General features: G+C 37.6%; 1 pseudogene across 1 annotated transcript; it reads left to right on the forward strand.

Moving 5' to 3' along the window:
- Window positions 1-1,683: 1,683 nt before the first annotated feature.
- Window positions 1,684-22,979, forward strand: LOC308346727 (elongation factor 1-alpha 1-like; annotated as a pseudogene). The gene is made up of 2 exons: window positions 1,684-1,932; window positions 21,561-22,979. The product of its transcript is annotated as an elongation factor 1-alpha 1-like (transcript).
- The last annotated feature ends 515 nt before the right edge of the window (window positions 22,980-23,494 follow it).

Below are 23,494 nucleotides of genomic sequence, written 5' to 3' on the forward strand. Positions count from 1 at the left end.
GATGAGTGTTTGCAGCTATAGAAATGAATGAGATATTCTTCTGACAATATCCTATCTGTAATTTTTATCCCAGCCCATCACCTTTCACTTCTTTGCCTTTGGGCGAGCTGTAAGAGGAGGGTTACCTTACCACTCCAGGCTTGGTTTATGCAAGATGTTACCTTTCTTTTTGGTAAAATTCTGGGGGCGTGGGGGTTGGGGGGGTGGGATGTAAAGAAATCATTCTGAATGTGCCCAGCTACAAATTAGATATAAAATATATTCTAAATCTCCATACAAAAAACGAATATATAACAAAGCCTAAATTGCCCACTTAAAATAACTTGGTCAAAGGGTTCAAACCTTCAGTTTGTACCGCTGAGAGTACATTGTAAATGTTCTCAGCACACATCAAAGGTGGCTGTGTGAAGTGATGGATGTGTTAAGTAGTTTGATTGTGATAATTATTTCACAACATATACATATATCAAACATCACAATGGGTACCTTAAATTAATACAATGTTACCCCAATAAAACTGGAACAAAATAACTTCCTGATTCCGAGGCCTCTTCTTTGAACTATTTTAATATCTTGTTTATAACCTAAATACTCATCGTATGGGAATGAAATTTGGGGGGAACCCATATGCCTTCTTGGATTTGCTATTGCCTTGCTGAAAACAGGGATTATCTCTTGTACATTTTTTTATTCTCCTAACCAAGCATTAGGCTTGGCCTGTAGTAACTGCTCAGTAAAATGTTACTGAATAACTTAATGAAGCCCTATTATCCCTATTATTCCATTAATAACTTTTAAACAATTTGGGGGAATATGAAAGTTTAATGTATCTTTAAAAAATGACCATTTTTAATAAAAGACATTTTAATAATTCCATGATAAGAATTAGCTTATATCTCAAATTCCCTGCCTAAAGGTGAATTAACGCTTGTGCATGTATAAACTACATTTTCAAGACATTTAAACACTAGGTACGAAGTTCACACAGTAATCTTTCCAAATATTAATGATAAACTACATTTCCTCATATTTTATTTTGAAATATTTCAATTCAGTTTTATGTGTTGTTATATATAGGTATCTCTTGTATATAAAATATATCTTCAAATGTACTTTTTCACAGCTGAAACTTGACTAATAGGAAAAAATATGTAAATAGAATGTCATATGTAATTGTGTTTTTCAAATCACATTTTGGTAAGCTCTCCCCACCCTTCCAAAAGCTTTTCCAGCAGACTTTCTCTTTGCGCTGGGCATCACAGACATGGAGGTGTGACCAGCTCTACGCCCCGCTGCACACCATATGACCGACCCATGAAAGCCTGGCTCCTTTCCAAGGCCAGGCCACCACAGAGTAGGCTGGGGCCAGGAGCAGAGCAGTCCCAGCCAGGCCTTGGCACAGGCTAGGTTAACCAGTAAGGACTCTAGAGCTATAATGAACTCAATTCTGCTACCCCTCCCTGGTGGTGGTTGATGGCTGAGCCCCAGACAACAGGGGAAGAGGGAGCCCCCAGCAGAGCTGCAGCACCACCTAGAGCCTCTGCTGGCACCAATGGTTAGAGGCAACTCTGTGCCTGCCAGAGACAGGTCTGGTCCCAGCACGGGAGAGCCCTGCCTAACCCAGATGGGCCGCACACCCTGTGACGTGTGATGGCAAGGTGAGCATTACTGCATCGTGTATGCATGCTCAGCCCTGACGAGAGGTGCAGGTCGAGGAGCTGGGGCAGCTGGTGGAGACCACACCTCACATGCAGATGGACTCTGCACTCACCTCATGAAGACAAAGTTCATGGAGGGTATAGTGATGGCCCTGGAGGAGTTCTTCCACTGCAGCTGAACACTGACCCACCATCTGAAGCTGCTGCAGACCACTGGAAAGGGGGATTGGAGACCAATGCTGGGCAGTTATCAAGGGCAAAAGGTCGCTGTTCGGTGAGTGAAAAATGATGCCACTGCCCAGGCCTTCCTGCCTGAATCCTTGGTCATGACACAGTTCGGCCACTGCGAGCAGGCCCAGCTTCTGAGTGGGATCCTGGAGGAGAAAGGCAGAACTACATCATCACTGAGCACAGGGCCAAAGGAGCCTGGTGGATGACCCACCTCGCAGACTGTCTCTTCACGTTCTCACTAGAAGTCTGACAGTCTATGAAATACCTGGAGGACAAGTACTCTGTGCACTGGGACCTGGCTGCTGCAACATACTGGCATCCAAGGACAATGTGCCCAAGGTCAGTGACTTCCTTCTTACCAAAAGGCCACTAGTCCACAGGACACAGGCAAGCTTCAGGTCAAGTGGACAGTCCCCGAGCCCCTGAAAGAGAAGAAATTCTCCACCAAGTCTGGAGTGTAGAGTTTCGGAATCTTTCTCTGGGAAATCTACTCCTTTGAGAGAGCGCCTTGTCCAAGGATTCCCCGAAGGCACTTGTCCCTCAGGGGAAGGGTTACAAGATGGACATCCCAGGGCTGCCCACCTATAGTGTACAGGGTGAGTTAGAACTGCAAGCGCCTGAACTCTGCCCCAAGGCCTTCCTTCCTGCATCTATATGAGAAGCTCCACCACATCAAAACCCATAAGCTATACCTGTGACAGCTGACTTCCACCCAGGTCATGGGCCTGTGGGGACTGAACCTGGAGAGTTTGTGGGTGTGGTGCCTCCACTCACTGGGTCCAAATCTGAACTGAGCCTGGAGGGACAATGGTTCTCTTTCCTCTGTTTCAGCCTATGCACCCTCTGTCCCCACCCCAGATCCCACCTCAGTCTGGCACCTTCTCTCATGGACCAGATTATGGGGCTTGACCCTACTCTAAGGGAGGAGACAGACACCCACTACCATGGTCAGTCTTCCTCTAGCCTCCCATCTTGCCTAGATGGGACTTCAGCTATTAGCTTAATTATCTAAAGTCCAGTTTCCTTACATGCAAAAAAGGCAATCGATATTACCTACCTCATAATATTCTTAGTGTTATGTGAGTCAATAGGTTCTACTCTTCGACTAGTCAGTGCCTAGCCCAAAGTGACTTCGCCCAATTATTCTGAAGTCACTGATACAATCTATGAAATGATACCCAATGAAGGCTTAGCTGGATTGGTCAGGGTGTGAGCATCATCCATCTGTTAAGTCAGGGATACTCAGACCTGAAAGGAAAGGCAAGCTTGCAATCCATAGATTATCTGGGATTTGACATAGGAACTCTGCTGACTAAAATTCTTAGTGGTTGCAGGATCTGAATTTGGAATCAGAAAGATGGAGTTTGGAATCTCTTGGGTCAGTTACTTAAGCATCCACATCTTACTTTCCTACTCCAGACATAGGGATTCACTTTTTAATCAATATACATCAAATGCTTATCATGCACTTGATAGTTTTCTGTTGATTAAATGTTAAGAGAATCTGATACATGACGTATATTGAGTTCTTAGTGTAGTTCTTATCAAATACTCAGCTGCTTCCCGCATTTGGGGACCATCTTTGTTATTCATCAATTACCATATTTATATTTAAGACCTCATTATGCTAAAGTTATGCATTCCCTTGCATAGCATCTGTCCAATTCTGGCAGGGGCAATATCAGAGATGACAGTGTGAATAGCACCCCCAGATTTGAAATATACCTGGTCTGAAATATACCTCATATTTAAAGTAAATATTAGCTCGTACATTCTGATGTTAATTCACCATTTAAGATAATATATAATTAAATGGTAAATATTTTAGTGGTGTGCAGTATTATTCTTTAAAATCATTTGGGAGAAATTATCAGGCCTAGAATGCTCTTAAGTCTGATATTACACAAGACAGTTTCCTCGTGGCTACTTGAAGATCTAATCATTCCTGGAGTTCATTTTAATTTTTAAATATCTAAATGTACTTAAAAATCCCCACATACATAAAGCACTTTAAAAGACCTTGGTAAGAAAATAAAATCCAAGATTTTTTGTATGTAGGCTAGTTTTAGTCCCCAAACACCAGCAATTAGGAGAAATTTGAACATTATTTTTCCTTTGACTATTAAAAATATTTGATAATATGTCCTAAACAAAGCATATTAATCAAAATGTATAAAAACATATTAAAAGAATCATATCTTCAGATTTTATTATTTTGATTTTGATTGTCTTACAATGACCTGGTTGGAAATCGTGAACATAATTTCTTTTTCTATGAAATGATATCCATATAATCTTAGAAAAGAAATGCTTCAACCTTGGTGAATATTGCTCGGGATTTATACTCTGCTTACATCTTTTCTTTTACTGTCTCTCAAGAACATACAGACAACCACCCTTAGAAATAAAGTATCTCCTTTTAGGTTTCACAACCTGCTTTATTCTAATTGCAGGTTTTTCTGTTTTGTTTTGTTTCATTTTGTTTTGTTTTGTTTGACTGGCAAAATCCTAAATTCAAAATCACAGAACAAATGTTTTATATGAATTTCCCAACCATTGAGTATATCTGTTTTCTGATTTTTATACATAAGTTTGTTATGCATCTCGTATGTGTGTGTGTGAATTTATACATTAACATTGGTAACTTTCTTAGAACAAATTCCCTGTCATAATTTCCACAGAAAATTCTATATACTGTTTAATGTTAAAATGAGGGATGCCTTCATTCAAGATTTGATCACCAAGTGAAACAACTTTGAAAATATTTAAGAACTTGCCATTTGCCAGTTCTAGAATTATCATTGTTCTCAGCTTTTGAATCATGTTGCACAATTACATGTAAAAGTCCGTGTGAGAAGGCTTATGAGAGCTTTAATTTTGCTTGGTCTTAAGCCCCAGAATTACAAGACAATAGACTGAAAACCTAAATATTCTGAAAAATATTTTTTTATTCTGAAAATTATTTAATAGAAATGTAAAATGATGACCTTTTCTCCAAAAATCTCATATAAGCTTTCCTTTTCTTTTTATTCCTTAATCCTCTTGTAAACACTTAGGTCAAACCTGCATCAGTGTGGCAGAATTATAGGTAAATAATCAAATTGATTCACTTTGACAGATGAGAACTATTACTTCTTGGTTTTCATCATTACTGTGGCCCATTATAAGTTACTGAACACTCAGATGGAAGAGACACCGCTTTTTTGGTGATCTACAAAGTCAGGCATTAAACTATGTTGTTTAAACACATTTTATTATTTTATCTTTTTTTTAAAGATTTTATTTATTTATTTGACAGGGAGAGATCACAAGTAGGCAGAAAGGCAGGCAGAGGGAGAGGAGGAAGCAGGCTCCCTGCCAAGCAGAGAGCCCAATGCGGGGCTCGATCCCATGACCCTGGGATCATGACCTGAGCCTAAGGCAGAGGCTTTAACCCACTGAGCCACCCAGGCGCCCCTATTATTTTATCTTAATTGTGACCCTCTTAGGTATATGAAGCCAGATATCATCTGAAGTTACCCTACTCTTTTTTTTTTTTTTTAATTGCTCAGATTCTGTTTACTGGCTGACAGAATTCCATTACTTTCCCCAATGTTTCTGTGACTATTCAGGGTTTATAGTCTTATGATCAACTTTGTTAACATATCCTATTTATATTAACTCCTCGATCACATTCTACTTGGCCTGTCTGCCTCTTTCTTTCTTACCTCTTTGTGAAATCTCATGCTATAGTTTTCTGCACTTTCTTAATTTTTCTCCCCAAAATACTACTCATTCCAACAGTAGGGTTGAATTTGCCTGAAGACTAAAAGCAATAGACAGAGATTCTGCATAAAAGAGAGAAAATAAGGCAATTCTAAGTGGGTGAGTTGTCTGATCAGACATTCCTTAAACATCTATTTTCAGAGGAGACCCTTATGACCAACATTGAGAATTACCTTATAAGAAACATTATGTTTTGTTCACTTCTGCTTTCTCAGTGCTGGTAATTGTGCCTCGCACATAATATAGACTCAATAACAGATGAAAAATGGGGAAATTTTCTACCTAACCTCTATTTACCTCCCACTATGATGGTCCTCTATTACTCAAAATTCATCCTAAAGCCCTCCCTTCTGTGTTCATGTTTCTCTTCATTAAAATCTCTGATCTTTTCCCACTGTATTTTATAGAGCAATTTAGGTCTTGCTTTATCTGCTCTATTTCATTACGGTTGTGCGTTGAGAGCTGATCTTCCACAACCAAAATGACCTATGAGACGGTTTTCTGTTAAACAAATATAATTCTCCTCCTTCTGTGCCTCCTTTGTTGTGTCTGTGTGTGTACGTGTGGGTGTGTACATGCATGTATATAACGTTTACTAGGCTCATTCTACAGAAAAAAGTAGACCAAACTAATCATTCAATAAAGCAGGCAGTCAAGAAAGATTTCAACCTTCTTGGTAAGCTATGTTGTTTTGACTTGCATATTTAAAACATAAAAATTGGATATGTGTATTTAAAAATTGGATAAGGGGCGCCTGGGTGGCTCAGTGGGTTAAAGCCTCTGCCTTCAGCTCGGGTCATGATCTCAGGGTCCTGGGATCGAGCCCCGCATCGGGCTCTCTGCTCAGCGGGGAGCCTGCTTCCCCCCCCCCTCTGCCTGCCTCTCTGCCTATTTGTGATCTCTCTCTGTCAAATAAATAAATAAATCTTTAAAAAAAATTGGATAAGTGTAGGCATTCAACAAATACTTTTTGAAGAATAGATTAGATTAATTTAGATTGGATGATCTGTTTAAATAATCTAAACTAAAGAGTAATTTTCTTCTACAAGGTATTTGTGTCCCAAAGTTTCTTTCTTTGGTCTGTAATAGATAATGTCCTTTACATAGAAAACATATTATTTTTTAAAATTTTTTAAAAATTTTATAAATTTTATAAAATATCCCTATATGTTGCTATCACTCCCTGGTCAGTCTACCACTGTTGCATTGTTTGAAAACTCTTGGATCTTGGGGCTCAGACCCATATATAGAGTGAGATAGCTATCTCTCAGATGCTAATTTTCCTCCTCTTTGAAAACAACTATCACCTAAGGCCTTGCCTACCTCATTGTCCCCAGGACATGATGCAGTAATTATTCAAAGTATTTGGGAAAATAATAGCATAATATATTTCTATTTTTAAAAAAATATATATTTCATATTTAAATGTAATAAGACCAATCAGATAATACTAAAACAAAAAAATTAAGCATTTGTTTGATATAGTTTATTTTAACATTTTATTTATTTGACAGAGAGAGAGAGAACAAGCACAAGCAGAGGGAGCCACAGAAGGAGAGGGAGAAGCAGGATCCCCACCAAGCAGGGACCCCGATGTGCGGCTCCATCCCAGGATCATGACCTGAGCCAAAAGTAGATGCTTAACCTACTGAGCCACCCAGGCATCCCGGTTTGATACACTTTAATAAAAATTGAGACTTCTTTTAAGAAGCTCTGGTCGCTTCTTGTCTCCTTTAGACATGTTTTTCAAGGAAGCTCTAACAATACTCTCAAGGATACTTCTGAAAAGTATAAGCACAGTTTTATAAAATGTATTCCATTACCAATACCATAAATATCTGATTAGACATTGTTAATTGGATACCATCTAAATATGAATGCCAGTCTACATCTACTAATATTATTACTAATGCTGATCTCATATCAGTAAAATATACACCAATTACACAAACAACAGTTTTAAACACAGGAGTGGTTTTCTAACTAATTTGGTTTTATAGTTCCCGTAAAATTAAATGGGGAAAGAAAACAAACACATAAATGTCAGAAAAGTAAATTACATTTATGCCATTTTATTTCCACTAAAATAAGGTTTATTTTACTAGAAGCAAAACTAGTAACATCATTAAAAAAAAAAAAAAGAGGTGCAAAATTTCTAAGTTCTACTTTATACTTCAGCAGTAAACATATTTCTTCACCTTCTACAGTTTTTTTTCAATAATGATGGCAGGTTCTGGACCAGTTTTAAGAAGCTTTTCTTTGAAAATAACAATTGTATATTACTTCATTAGGGTATATTTATATTTATTTATTTATTTATTTTGAATAGAGGTTCCTGCTGACTCTGACATTCTTAGTTTAGTTTTCTTCTTACACGGCTAATCTCACCATCCTTGAAACCATACAGTTTTGCCACATCATCTTGGTGACAGTCTGGCTCCACACAATGGAAACTTAATTTATGCAAATAATTTATTTGTCTTGTAAATCTTCAATTTACCATGCTTAACATTTATTTATCTTATTTAATTGAACACTATGATGTTCTAAACAGAAGAACTCACTAACATTTGAAATTCAGGAAAACATGACTAAAAACAGTCGATATTATCTTAATATCATTTTTATATCCAGAAGTACTAGAATTCATTCCATAAGCAGCAAATTGATTGGGAGAATTTAACAGAGACACAATCTCCCTACCCTAGCTATGTTCTGAAAAGAAAAGATACAAAGGATTCCACAAAAAAACAACGGAGTCAAGATGCTACCCGATCATTGCCTTTAAATTAAATCTCTTTGGCACACTGAAAGAGAGAGATTAGGTAAAAAAACAACAACAACAAAAAAAACACAGACTGGGGCAGAATAGTCAAAATGCATCTATTTTTGAGAAATGCCTGCAAAATTTGCAATCTGTCTTAAAAATCAAACTCCTCTTTCTCTTTTAATCCATATGGCTTTCCGCTCTTCTTTCAGCGAGTCTAGTAAACAGGCCCCGTGGCGGTGAGAAAGGACCCTCCCTCAAGACCGGCTTTGATTGTTCACTTCACAATGGCGCCTGACAGAAGCTTCCCAGATTTGGCTGAGAAAACCCATGTGAAGTGTCTGCTGGCTGTTATCACATTCCAACCTGCTGGCCACTTGCAAATATGATTCTGTTTAAAAGCCAGTTGATCCTCTGCTGCTGCTCTCGGAGAGAGAGTGCGCATTCCCAGAGGCTCAAGCTGCCACCACATGAGGCCGTATGCTGCTAACGCCAAGGAACAAAACTAATTCCGTTTTTAAGCTCCACATTAGACCAAGAAAGTACTCAAAGGGGTGGTGTGAGGGACACAGAGCATAAAGGGCTACTAGAAAAGGTTTGCCGGGGAGAAAATATTTTAAGAGATTTTGTAGAGAGAAATAACTAGAAAGATGCCTCTTATTCAAATGGGTTAGCTCCCTCAACTCTGTGCATATGTGGCTTTATGATCCTCTCATGATTTATTATCTGTCCCATCAGACTAAACTCTCCAGGTCCTTGCACAGGCTTTGCATCTAGTTAACATCTAATAAATATTGATACAACACATGAATGAATGCGTTACTAATATTAACTTCATCCTCACCTACACTGCTACCTCTTGCTTCCAATCCTCCATACTTTACATTGTAATACAAATGCAATACAAAATGTATTTCATTTATTCGAGGATGTAGACTGTCCTTATGATTCTCTTGGGCTCAATACTTTGTGTTTCTTCTCTTAAAAACACTTAAGCAGCTGCTGAGGGTGAGAATGATTTTGAACCCCTGGATACTTTGGACATCTACAGAAGTTTATGCTCATTGAGACTCGGGGTGGGGGGCAGGGTAGAGGAGAGAAGTTACTGCTATATAATAAGCAGGGGCTAGGTATGCTCTAAACATTTTCCTATGCGCAGGAAAGTCCCCACAACAAAACGTTTTCTGGCTTTTCTGGCTCGGAATACCCAATAATATTTGTAGCCCAGGCACATGGGTCCAAGAGCACCTGGCTCTGGGGAATCCCAAACAGACTGGGTTCTGCCACTCTCCCCTCTGACAAAATCCAAAGGCAGAGAAACTGCTAGAGTTGGCAGTTGGCATAGACAAGAGCAGGAGGGTAAAAAAGAGGATGGCAGATGGTTCCATGCTAGGGACCACCCAATCTCCCTTAGTCCGGCCCCTTTTCTGGTTTAGCACAGTGAGTTGAGCAGAAGATACAGGCCACAGAGACGGTCCCAACTTTGGAGTATGCACACTTAAGGAAAGCCTTGTGCATTCATAATTCCAAGTTTGTTATAATATCATTATAACATCATTTGCATTATGGTTTTGCACACCCTACTCACCCCTGCCAGGTGTCACTTAGACACCCTTAGGAAGATGGCAGACAAGAGCAGGGGCAACAGTTTGGAGGGGAGGAAACCAGGGCAGATGCAGAAGGTAGTGTGATCATGACAAGATGGAAAGGAGGAGACCAAACAGGCCCCCACAAAAAAACACAATTCAGAACTCAGTGGGCTGCTACCCACCCTCAGGTCAGCCCACTCCTGTCCCTGGAGTGTACTTTTGCTTTGCTAAATAAAACCTTTGTTGCTTTCACTCTCTATTGAGTCTCTTTAGTGGATTCTTTCCTTCAAGAATCCAAGAATTGAGGAATTTTATAATCCAGTACCAGCAATAACATAAGTGGTGGTGAAACAAGAAAGGAATTTATTTCAGTGAGGCCAACAACAGGAAGACAGTGGACCAGCATCTTAATGACTGTCTCCTGGTGCTGAAAATACTCCCAGGTTCATATAGGGAAAATGTAGGGCAAGGGTGAGTGGGCATTTGCAGGTAGACAGTGAGAGACAAGCTGAAAAGAAGAACCCAGCTGTAAACTCTGAGGTCATATGGAGACCACCGAAGTCCTCTTTCATATTGAGGTCAACAAAATATGCCTTAAAATTTTTTTGTTCTTTTCCACCAAAGAGTTGTGGGCTCTCTTGTGTTTGTTTTTGTTGTTGTTGTTTGTGTGTGTGATTTTTTTCTCTCCAAGTTGAAACAGTTAAATGTGTGCAGAATCTGAGCCCCAGGAGGAACATTGTTCTTTCCTGTCACCCTTTGTGCCTGTTGCCACCTATTCAGGTATTTGCCTGCAGACAAACATCAATAAAGTTACAACCTGGAGCAAATCAGCATATACCCCAGGGTTATCACCATTTATTTTCTAGACTTTACCTCAAGGAAAAATGTGCCTTGAGAAAAGGGCTGCTGATGCCCCACTGCTTTGTCTCTTTATCAAGGGGAAAACTGCCTCTTTTCATTGTTCTGAAAATAAGCTTTTAAAATGCAAAGGTACTTTGGCAAAGTTCTGGATTCCCACCCATATATATGCACAGGAGCATACAGGCCCACTCATGCACACCCTACACAGATGTTTTGCTTTGCTCTTGCTCTGGAAAATTTAAAGCCATTTTCTAGAATGCAAGATGCATTTGAGATTTTCTTCCAGCCTTCTTTGGAGGGTCAGTTCAATGACAAATTAGGAACATAATATCATTAAAGTAAAAAACGTTAGGTGTTCCCTCTGCCTAATTGTTAGGCTCTGCATTTGAAAGACCTTAAGTGGAGAAAATGAATCAGCTTTTGGTACCAGAATAAGGTATATAACTTGGTAATTTTGTGCTCTATTCAGTGTGTGATTACTCAGTAAAAGCTAAATGCATTTAAAAAATAAAATCATTTAAAAAACAGAAATAAGTGACCTTCTGTTTCCTTCTTCCTCCTGAACAACCTTCTTGCAAACTAGAAGAGCTGGCTTCCAAGTTACAGAGATGAGCTGCTCTAGATGATTTTCTATATTATTTTCTTGCTGCATTTGCCATTGATTTCTCTAGTCTAGAAGTTAATCACAGATTTGGCCTAGCCCCTGATCTTACTTATATCTTGAGACCACAAAGCTTAATTGTTAAATTTTGGCCTTTCTCTAACTTGCTGTCACTTAGTCCAAATTTTAAACCAGCACTTATCTCCATAAAAGGCAACCGAGAAAGCAGCCACCAGTGTAAGTAATGAAGGGCTGTTGAAAGAACACTGTAGCAGTCCCTTCCTGGGACATCCCTGGAGGACAGTGGTAAAGGAAAATCCTCCCAGTGGGCAGAATTTGAAATAGTACACATGGTTGTTCAGTTTGCTTGGAAAGAGAAATGGCCAAATGTATGATTATTTATTAATTCATGGGCTGTGGACAGTACTTTGGCTGAATGGTCAGGGTCTTGAAGATGATTAAAAAATGAGTTACAAGAAAAGTTGGGAAGATGTGGATGGATCTCTCTGAATGGGTAGAAAAACATTAAGATACTTGCATCCCATTTATATGCTCACTACATGGTGACCTCAACAGAAAAGGAGTTTAATAATCAAGTGGACTAGATGATCCATTCAGTGGACACCATTCAGCCTCTTTCCCCAGTCACTCCTATCATCATCAATGGGCTCGTAAACAAAGTGGCCATGGTGCTAAGAATGGAGGATGTGCTTGAGCTCAGCAACAGACTTTTGCTTTCCAAGGCAGTCCTGGCTATGTCCACCGATGAATGCCCAGTCTTCCAATAGCAGAGACCATGCTGAGTCCCCAGCATGACATCATTCTCTGGGATGCTCAACAACCTACAAAGTGGCAGGCTGATTACTTGACAGCTTCCATCATGGAAGAGTCAGCATTTTGTCCCTGCTGGAATAGATGTGTACTTGGTACAGATTTATCTTCCCCACATGCAGTGCTTTCACCAGAAGATACTATGACTTCATTGAGCTTGAAGTTAAAACTGTCACCCAATCACTTTGTTTTCCTCATGCCTCTGAATTAATAGGCAAAAAGAGAGTTAATATACTCACTGGGATAATTGATCCTGATTACCAAGGGGAAATTGGACTACTTCTCCACAATGGAGGTAAGAAAGAACATGACTGGAATACAGGATTCCTTAGACCGTCTCTTAGGATTTCCATACCCCATAATTAAAGTCAATGCAAACCTACAACCCAATCGAGGCAGGACTACTAATGGCCCAGACTCTTCAGAAATTAAGATCTGAAACATACCACCAGGTAAAGAACCACAACGAGCTGAGGGGCTTGCTGAAGCTAACAGGAATACTAAACGGGTATTAGAAGAAGGAAACTACAGGGGTGCCTGGGTGGCTCAGTCAGTTAAGCATCTGCCTTCCACTCAGGTCAAGATTTCAGAGTCTTCTGCTAAGCAGGGAGCCTACTCTCCCTCTCTCCTTTCCCCTCGCCCCTGCTTGTGCACTCACTCTCGCTCACTCTCTCTCTCTCTCTCAAATAAATAAATAAAATCTTTTTTAAAAAGGAAGACAAAGGAAACTGTACATAGAAGCTATGGCTATGTGCCTAGTTACAGAAAGGAGGACTGCAAATGTCATGATTATTTCCTCATTACGTTGCTATGAATATGTTTGTGTGTGCATGTTCATGTGTAGGTATGCATGCAAAGTCAGTATCTTTTTCTTTTCTTTTGTTCCCTGATCATGTAACATAAAATATACTGATTTTATAGTATTTAAGTTACAAGATATCAAAGAGAAGAGTAAATGTAATTCACGAACTTTACCTTATATTCTGGAGAAGAGTTTTGGTGCATTTCCAGCTATACAGAGGATAGTTGTATCATGATGATTGGAATTGTGACCTTGTTATTTTACTTATTTGGAACTTAAGTGTGGTTTAAGTAGATAATATGAGTGACAACTAACAAGGAATGGACTCGTGATTATCAACTTTATGAGTCAACTTGACTGAGTGACAGAGTGCCCAGATATTGGGTAAAACATTATTCTGAGTGTTTCTGTAAGGATATTTTCAGAAGAGATTAATATTTGAATTGGTAGACTGAGTAAAGAAGATGTCCCTCCTTAATTTGGATGGTCTTCATGCAATCAGTTGAAGGGTTGGATAGAACAAAAAGCCTGATCTTCCTGAGAAGATGAGGGAACTTACCTTGCCTGGCTGTTTGAGCTGAGACATTGTGGGGTTTGGGGTTTTGTTTGTTTGTTTGTTTGTTCTCCCACACTCAAACTTAAACTAAAGCTTTGGGACTTCTTGGTTCTAAAGCCTGCTAGTTTTAAACCAGAACTAAACCATTGACACTCTTGGGCCTCTAGCTTGCCAACTGTATATTTTAAGATTTCTCAAGATCCTTCATCTGTTATCTTCAAGGAATTTGGGGAAATGCACTAAGCAAGACATACATGTTGCTTATCCTCCTTGTACTCACAATCTAAGAGCATCGTTGTTCAGTCTTGCACATGACATGAATTACATGATATTAATTTTAAACAACCCTTTACATCAGAATTTTAGAGTCTATTCTTCATCTTTCATTTTGTGTTTATACTTTCTTTTTCTCCTTTCTTTTCTGTTTCTTTCTTTCTCTTTATCTATTCCAGTATATACTTATTGAGGATCTATAATGGGAGCTAGGGACCTTGCTGGATACAAAATAAAAATGACTCTGCCTCTCCTTCAATGAGTTCAAAGGGATCTGTTAAATGATGTTGTAAATATATGAAGAAAGAAATAATTTTAGTAAAGGAGGATGTACGAAGGAAGGCTTCAGGGAGAAAGTGACTTTTTAGATGATTCTTTAAAGGAAGCAAGTCTCCCACAGTCAAATAGTTATAAAGTTATACTAAGCTGATGGTTCAAATTGAGCAACAATTTCAGAATACCCAATGAATTTATTGAAGGTGAAATTTTTTGGCCCCATGTGGTTTGGCTAAGATCTCTACTTTGGGAGAAAATACTAAATGTGAGTCCAGGAAGAGCTTAGAATTGTGTAAGGAGAAATTTAGAGATGATATTTCTTCTACCACCAGGATTTAACATAAATGTTGATATGTAAATATTGAAGCTATAAATTATTTACAGAAATAATATTGCAAAATGGAAACTCTAAACTAGTTTTCTTTTCCTGTTTTATTCCCTGATAGATTTGGGTTTCTATCTAGCTATAAAAACAAAGCATTGTCATGCTGTGTTTATTATGGAAAATCTCTCTGTCCTGCTTAAATGATTTGAGTTTTCAACAACTTCAGATGACAAACTGTAATTTTGCCTTTAAAGCCAACTTACATTGTCTTTTCTTAAGGAAAATCACCTAGATTTGCCATGCCTGTTGCACATTACTTCTGAATGTGCCTCATATCTTAGTGTGTAATTCATGACTGGTACTTTATTTATTTAGATTTTTTTTAACCAAAAGGTTTTCAGGGTATATTAAGAAAAGTGGATCAATATAGCATCAGAATCCCTAGAAAATACACTCTTTTAGGAGCACTTTTGTTAGGTGTTCATGAACTTTTAAAATTTCTCTTAAGGACAAAAACTAACAGCTACTTTCAAAGTTACAAATATTTTAGGAAATTTAAGTTGATAAGTAAAGCTGGGAAAGTTACATTTTTTTAAATGAAAACTTCATTATTCTAATTAGTCTATCATTTTAATGCTTTTTCATGACTTTGCAACTAAACCAACTAGGTTACTTGCTTGGACTACCTCTACTTTCTTTCCATCTCAAAGTATCTATGACTCAAAATTTCCAAAATGGTAGCTTCTTTACCAAAAGTCTTGGTAAACATTAGCATAAATGAGCATGGGAAATAATGTAGGTTTCTTGCTATAATTCTGAACTCACTTTTAGTCATTGAATTAAGTTTCAGAATAGCTTTGTCCCAGAAGAGTCCAGGGACATGCATTATTAAAACTAATTTTCTGATACTTCAATAGTCATATTAGAAAGAAAAAAAAATCTTGAGGATATCTTTACTTAAAAGTCGTCCTTCAAAACAATTAAAGATGGTAAAATGTGTGGTTAAAACAATGTGTTTTGGAGTGTGATGACTTGGGGATGTAGTGTGATTGTTTTTGTTAACAAGTTATGTGGTCTTTGATGTGTTATCTAACCTTTTCATATGTCAGTTTTCTAAACTATGACACAGAGATAAAATCTAGTATCCCTATTGCATTGTTTCATGAATTAAATGTGATAATAAATTCAGAGCATTTTATATAGTGTCTGGCATAGAGCCCATGATCTATAAATTGTGGCTATTGCACTTAATAAAAATATTAAAAACTTAAGAAGCATCTCTGACATTTTAAACAAGATGATATTTTGTTTCTCTGTGGTTTGTTGTTTTCATACCTGTATTTTCTACCTGACAAAGATATCATACGGATTTTTATAACAAGTAATTTATCCTATTTTTGATTTTGGCATTCAATCAATGATAAATTTGTCATTTATTCATTAATGCTTCTTCCATTGTACTTCCCATCTTTCTTTCATTGCTCCAATGCTAATTTTTAGACATGACTACAAATTCTTTGACACTGCTTCCCTCCTCTTCCATCTGGGAAGCCTTATAATTACTTCAACCAAAAAATTACAGAAATGATGCTAAGTGACTTTCAAAACTGACCAAAAGTATATGTAGTTCCTTCTTTATTCTCTGGAACAGTGCCTCTTGCCTTTGTGAACCCCAGAGTAAAAATTCCAACTTCCCTGATGCCACTGTGCTGAAGTGTTGGTCTCCAGTTCCAGTCGAGTGCCATCATTTGGCCAACTTCACCAAGGTGCCAGGTCTGCAAATAAAGCGTGGGTCAGCTGATCCACAATTTAGATAAAACAAAATTACTAGTGTCAATGTCATGTGAAGTAGGAGAATTGGACAACTAGTTCCTAGTAAATTCCTGAACCATGCAATCATAATATTTAGTAAATGGTCATCGCTAAGCTCTAAGTTTGGACAGTTTGTAATGCAGCCGCAAAAGATCACCAGAATGAGTACATTATTAGGGTTTGCCCTTTTCACATTCACCATTTTGATACTAAAATCTTTTGCACTTGCTGGAAATAATGGACTTAATAATGAGATACTTGCACATATGACTGGAAAGAATTCCCTTCATTTTAGGGAACAGGTAGCAATATTATTACTCAAAAAACCCATTATAAGTACAATTATTTGCAAGCTAGTTTCTGCCCCTATGGCTAATTATATGCAGACAATTTGAATGAAAATATCAAATGCCTGTTAGAAACTCCTCAGAAATGCATTTTTTTAAAAGATTTTATTTATTTATTTGACAGACAGAGATCACAAGTAGGCAGAGAGGCAGGCAGAGAGAGAGGATGAAGCAGGCTCCCTGCTCAGCAGATAGCCCGATGTGGGGCTCAATCCCAGGACCCTGGGATCGTGACCTGAGCCAAAGGCAGAGGCTTTAACCCACTGAGCCACCCACCTACCCCAGAAATGCATTTTTTAAAAATTATTCTATACAGGTTTTAGGTGACTGTCCATTTATATCACAACACATTATTCAGAGTGGAATTGGTGCTACTGGTACTTTAAGCTAAAATTGTGCCCTTAATTTATCTTTGCATAAAATTGTTTATGTTTTTGTATTTTATCTTTTATCCTTAACCTTGATGTACTATTAACATGCCTTTTGGCTTTTTAAATGCATCTAATTGTGAAAAGTCCATTATATTGCAAAATGTAAGAACATTGCCTTATTCATAGGATTCTGAAGGGAAAAATGGTAAATTACATTCTTTTTAATATATTTGTTATAGATAAGTGGAAAATTAGCATAGCCTAAAGGAAAATATAATAATTTGAATTACTATACCCCCCAAACAAGAAAAAATAGTGTAACTTTATACCTTTATAAAAATATGTATATTATATATGTATAATATGTTACAAAAATGGTTTATTTCTACATATTACCTGTAAACTTCTTTATTTATATAGTGATACATTATGAACAGGAATGCATGGTAAACAAAGATAGTTGTCATTTTTAACCTGCACAGATTAACCTGCACTTGGCCTATTATTTTTGTACATTTATATGGTTCTTAACTTTTTACTAATGTCAACAATGTATCAATGAAAAGCATATATATCTTTGTGTACTTGTCTAGTTATGTTTTTAAGGATGTGTTTCTGCTCTGAAAGCAGATATAAAAATAAATGCAAAGGATCAGAAAAATATTTCAGTCTTCTTTCTTTATCATGTGGCATTATTTCCTCACTGGCAAATTCCTCAGATCAGCCAGATACTTTTATAATGGCTTTTTTATTAATATTTTTTTCTATTTATGTCAACTAAATGATTTAGAATATTAACAAGATTTCTTGCATCTCTTTGATAGGAACTAGTTCTGTTAATATGTGATGATTTGTAACTTAGAATTTTCAAAACCAAGACAAATCACTAGGTAACTTTGGATCAAAAAAAAAAAAAAAAAGTCTTTCTGGTTGTAATTATCATTACTTGCCTTAGCACAAAACAATATTGAAAGAGAAGAAAGTTAGGTGATTCACAGTTTCAAATTTCAAAACTTACTACAAAGATACAGTATAGTAAGGCACCTGGGTGGCTGGCTCAGTTGGTTAAGCATCTGCCTTCAGCTCAGGTCATGATCCCAGATATCAAGCCCTGCATTGGGCTCCTTGTCAGCAGGGAGCCTGCTTCTCCCTCTCCCTCTGACCCTCCCCACAGCATGTGCTCTCTTTCCTCTTTCTCTCTCAAATAAATAAATAAAATCTTACAACAACAAACAAAGGCACAGTGATAGAAACTATATGGTACTGGCATAAGGATAGACATATAGACCAAAGAAATAGAACTGAGTCCATAATTAGCACATACATTTAGAGCTAATGGATTTCAACAAGGGTGCTATGACAACTTGATGGGGGAAAAAATAGTAGTCCCTTCAAAAAATGGTGGTAGGACAATTGAATATCCACATACAAAAAATGGAGCTGGAACCCTATTTTACTTTTAACAAACAAACAAACAAATAGAAAACTCAAAATGGATTAACCATTTAAAAATAACAGTTAAACACATAAAACTCTTAGAAGAAAATATAGGTAGGAATATTCACGACCTTGCATTTGACAATGGATTTTAAGATATAATACCAAAAGCACAATCAACAAAAGAAAAAAAAAAAGGTATATTAGACTTCATTAAACTTAAAAACTTTTATACATCAAAGGGCATTATCAAGAAAGAGAAAAGACAATCTACAGAATGGGAAAGAATATTGCACATCACATATCTGATAAGGGTTTTGTATTAGTCACAGGTCTCTAGAGAAACAGAACAAATAGGAGAGAGAGAATAGATAGATGATAGATGATAGATGATAGATGGATAGATAGAGATGATGATGATGATAGATAGATAGATAGATAGATAGATAAAATAAATGAGCATTCAGTATTGGAATTGCCTCACACTGTTATGGAAATGGAGAAACCCCGGCCTGTCATCTGCAATCTGGAGAACTGGGGAAGCCCACAGTATAATTCAGTCAGTGAAGGCCTGAAAAGCAAGGATGACGATGGTGTTAAGTCCCAGAGTCCCAAAGCCTGAAAACCAAGAGCATTGATGTCTGAGATAAAAGAGGGGCACCCCAGTTCAAGAAAAGTGAGAAAGTTGATCCTTTGTTTGTCTCTTTGTTTCACACAGGCCCTGACAGTTTGAATGACGCTGACCTATTTTGATGAGAGTGATTCTCTTTACTCAGTCTATTGAATCAAATGCAATCCACACCCAGAAGTAATATTTTACCAGCTCTCCGAGGATCCACTAGCCCAGTCAAGTTGACACATAAAATTAACCAGCACAGGCTTAATATTCAAAACAAAAAAAGAACTCCTAAAACTCAATAATAAAAGACAAACAATCTACTTAAAAGGGCAAAGGACTTGAATGGATATCTCTCTAAAGAAGATACATGAATGCCCAAGAAGCACATGAAAGATACACATCGTGTATGAAAGATACACGATGTCATTAGTCCTTAGGGAAATGAAAGTCGAAATCCTGAGATACCATTTGATACCTATTAGGATTGCTGTAACGATATTTCAAAAAATGGAAAATCACAGGGTTGGAAAGAATGTGGACAAATTGAAAACCTGGTGTAGTACTAGTGGGAATGTAAACGGTGCATCTCTGTGGAAAGCAGTCTACTGTTTCCTCAAAAACTTAAATATAGAATTATCACAGGACCCCTCAACTACATTCCTGTTTTGTACCCAAAAGGAGACAGATACTCAAACACAGTCATGCACATTCATATTCATAACAGCAGCACTACTCACAACACTCAAGAGGTAGAAAATACCTAATGTCCAAAAATGGGTGAATGGGTAAGCAAATTGCACTATACACTAAAAATGGAATATTCTTCAACCATGTGAAGGAAAATCACAATGATTTATGGATGAACCTTGAAAACATCCTGCAAAGTGAAAGAACCAGACATAAAAGCCACATATTATAGAATTCTGTATATGAAATACACAGAAGAGGTAAATTAAAAGGGACAGAAAGTAGATTGATGGTTTCCAGGAGCTCATGGAAGGAGATACTGGGGAGTGACTTCTGGGTACAGGGTGTTTTTGGGGAGGCGGTGGTGAAAATATTTAAATTAGATAGGTGTGATGGCTGTACAACACTGAGAATGTACTAAATGTCATTGAGTTGCTCACATCAAATGGGTAATTTGCCAGCAATTTTGTTTTGTATTTACCCTAATGAGTTGAAAACTTAAGTTTACATAAAAACCTGCACAGAAATGTTATATCATCTTTATTCATAACTGCCAAAACTCATAAGCATAAGTCCCAAAGTACCAAAATTTCCTTCTGTATGTGAATGGATAGACAAATGATAACACAAGGAATATTATTCATCAATAAAATAAATGAGTTATCAAGCTGCAAAAAAATACAAGGAAACCTGAATGCATATTGGTGAGTGAAGAAAGCCAATCTGAAAAGGCTACATACTGTATTATTCCAAATATATGACATTCTAGAAAAGGCAAATCTGTGGAGAAAGTAAAATGATCAGTGAGTGCCTGGAGTTGAGTGTTAAGGAAGAGGGATGAGTAGGTAAAACACAGAGGATTCTTAGGGCAGTGAAACTGTTCCATATGATACTATAATAATAGATACATGTCCTTTTTATCTTCTTTTCAAACTAAATTTATTTTTTAATTTAAATTCAATCATTAGCATATAATGTATTATTGGTTTCAGAGGTAGAGGTCAGTGATTCATCAGTCTTATATAATACCCAGTGCTCATTACATCACTTGTCCTCCTTAATGTTCATCACCCAGTTACCCCATCTCCCCACCCCTCTCCTCTCCAGCTTCCTTTTAGTCAGTTTCCTATGATTAAGAGTGTCTTATGGTTTGTTTGCCTTTCTATTTTATCTTGTTTTATTTTTTCCTCTCTTCCTATATAGGTACACATCATTACACATTTTCAAAACCTGTAGATGTACAATGCTAGGAGTAAACCCTAATGTAAGCTATAGATTCTTATTAATAATTATATATAATATTATAATAGTTCATCATTTATAATAAATTTACCACATTAATGGAAGATATTAATAATAGGGAAAACCAAGAGAAGAGTAAAAAAGAACACTGTACTCTCTACTGAATTTTCTTTAAATCTAAATTTTTTCTAAAAATAAAGTCTATCAATTTAAAACACAGGTCAATTTGTGTTAATGTTAACCCTCTTGTTAATGAACTCCATTTCATTGAAAACATGACCTCTGGATTTGTATGCTATGTAAATATCATCTCAATTAAAAAATAACAAAAAAAAACAACATAAAATTATGCAAATAGTCTACTATTGAGGGGTCAAATAGATCATTGGCTTTCTAACACTTGCTTTTACAAACCAAAAGTAATACTAAAAACCTTTGCACTTCCTTGCATATATGTAACTTGATATCTAAAAAAAAAATGTCATTAGTTTTCACAGCGTTTGCCTCCAGAACACAGGTATCAGGAAAACCACTGCTAAACTGAAACAAAATGGGAAAGTAAATCATATCAACATTGTCATCATTGGACACATAGACTCAGGGATGTCTAACACTACCAGCCATCTGATCTACCAATGTGGTGAGGTCAACCAAAGAACTACTGAAAAATTTGAGAAGGAGGCTGCTGGGATGTTAAAGGGCTCCTTCAAGTATGCCTGGGTCTTGGATAGACTGAAAGTTGAATGGAATGTGGTACTACCATTGATATCTTCCTGTGGAAATTTGAGACCAGCGAGCATTATTCGCTAATGCCTCACTACACAGAGACTGTATCAAAAACATGATTGCTGGCACGTCTCAGGCTGACTATGCTGTCCTGATTGTGGCTGCTGGTGTTGGTGAATTTGAAGCAGATATCTCCAAGAATGGGCAGACCCATGAGCTTGCTCTTCTGGCTTACACACCGGGTGTGGAACAACTAATTATTGGTGTTAACAAATTGGATTTCACTGGGCCGCTCTAAAGCCATATGAGATATGAGGATATTGTTAAGGAAGGCAGCACCTACATTAAGAAAATTGACTACAACCCTGACACAGTAACATTTGTGCTCCTTTCTGGTTGGAACAGTGCCATCATACATGCTGGAGCCACATCCTAACATGCCTTGATCCAAGGGATGGAAAGTCACTTGTAAAGATGGGAATGCCAGTGCAACTACACTGCCCAAAGCTCTGAATTGCATTCTGCCACCAGCTCATCCAACTGACAAGCCCTTGTCTGCCTCTCCAGGACATCTGCAAATTTGGTGGCATTGGTGCTGTCCCTATGGGCCGAGTAGAGACTGGTCTTCTTAAACCTGGCATGGTGGTCACATTTGCTCCAGTCAATGTTACTACTGAAGTAAAGTCTGTTGAAATGCACCATGAAGCTTTCAGTGAGGATATTACTGAGGACAACATGAGCTTCAATGTCAAGAATGTATCTGTCAAAGATGTTCATTGTGGCAATGTGGCTGATGTCAGCAAACGTGACCCACCAATGAAATCAGCTGGCTTTGCAGCTCAGGTAATTATCCTGAACCATCCAGGACAAATCAGTGCTGGATATGCACCTGTGATGGATTGTCATATAGCTCACATTGCTTACAATTTTGCTGAGCTGAAGGAGAAGATAGTTCATTGTTCTGGAAAAAACCTGGAAGATGGTCCCAAATTCTTGAAATCTGGTGACGCTGCCATTGTTGATATGGTTCCTGGCAAGCCTATGTGTGTTGAAAGCTTCTCTGGCTATCCTCCTTAGGGCTGTTTTGCTGTTCATGACATGAGACAGATGGTTGCTATGGGTGTCATCAAAACAGTGGACAAGAAGGCAGCTGGAGCTGGCAAGGCCACTAAGTCTGCCCAGAAAGCTCAGAAGGCTAAATGAGTATTATCCCCAATACCTGCCACCCCAGTCTTAATAAGTGGTGGAAGAACAGTCTCTGAATCATTTGTGTCAATTGGCCGTTTAAGATTAATAGTGAAAGACTGGTTAATGATAATAGTGCCTCATAAAACCTTCAGAAGGAAAGGAGGATATATTGTGGACCATTTGTTTTTGTGTATGTGTGGCAGTTTTAAGTTATTAATTTTTAAAATCAGTACTTTTTAATGGAAACAACTTGACCAAAAAGCTGTCATAGAATTTTGAGACCTATTAAAAGTTTAATGAACAAAATAAATAAATAAAAATTGTCATCATAAAAATTAAATAGCTGAAAAGAACTAGTTTTGAACATATTTTAAATATCAAAAACTAGGAGCGCCTGGGTGGCTCAGTCATTAAGCATCTGCCTTACGCTCAGGTCATGATCCCAGGATCCTGGGATCAATCCTGCATAGGGCTCCCTGCTCAGCAGGAAGCCTGCTTCTCCCTCTCCCATTCTCTCTGCTTGTGTTCCT

The sequence above is a fragment of the Martes martes genome, assembly GCF_963455335.1.
Source record: "Martes martes genome assembly, chromosome: 7".
Taxonomy (NCBI): Eukaryota; Metazoa; Chordata; class Mammalia; order Carnivora; family Mustelidae; genus Martes; species Martes martes.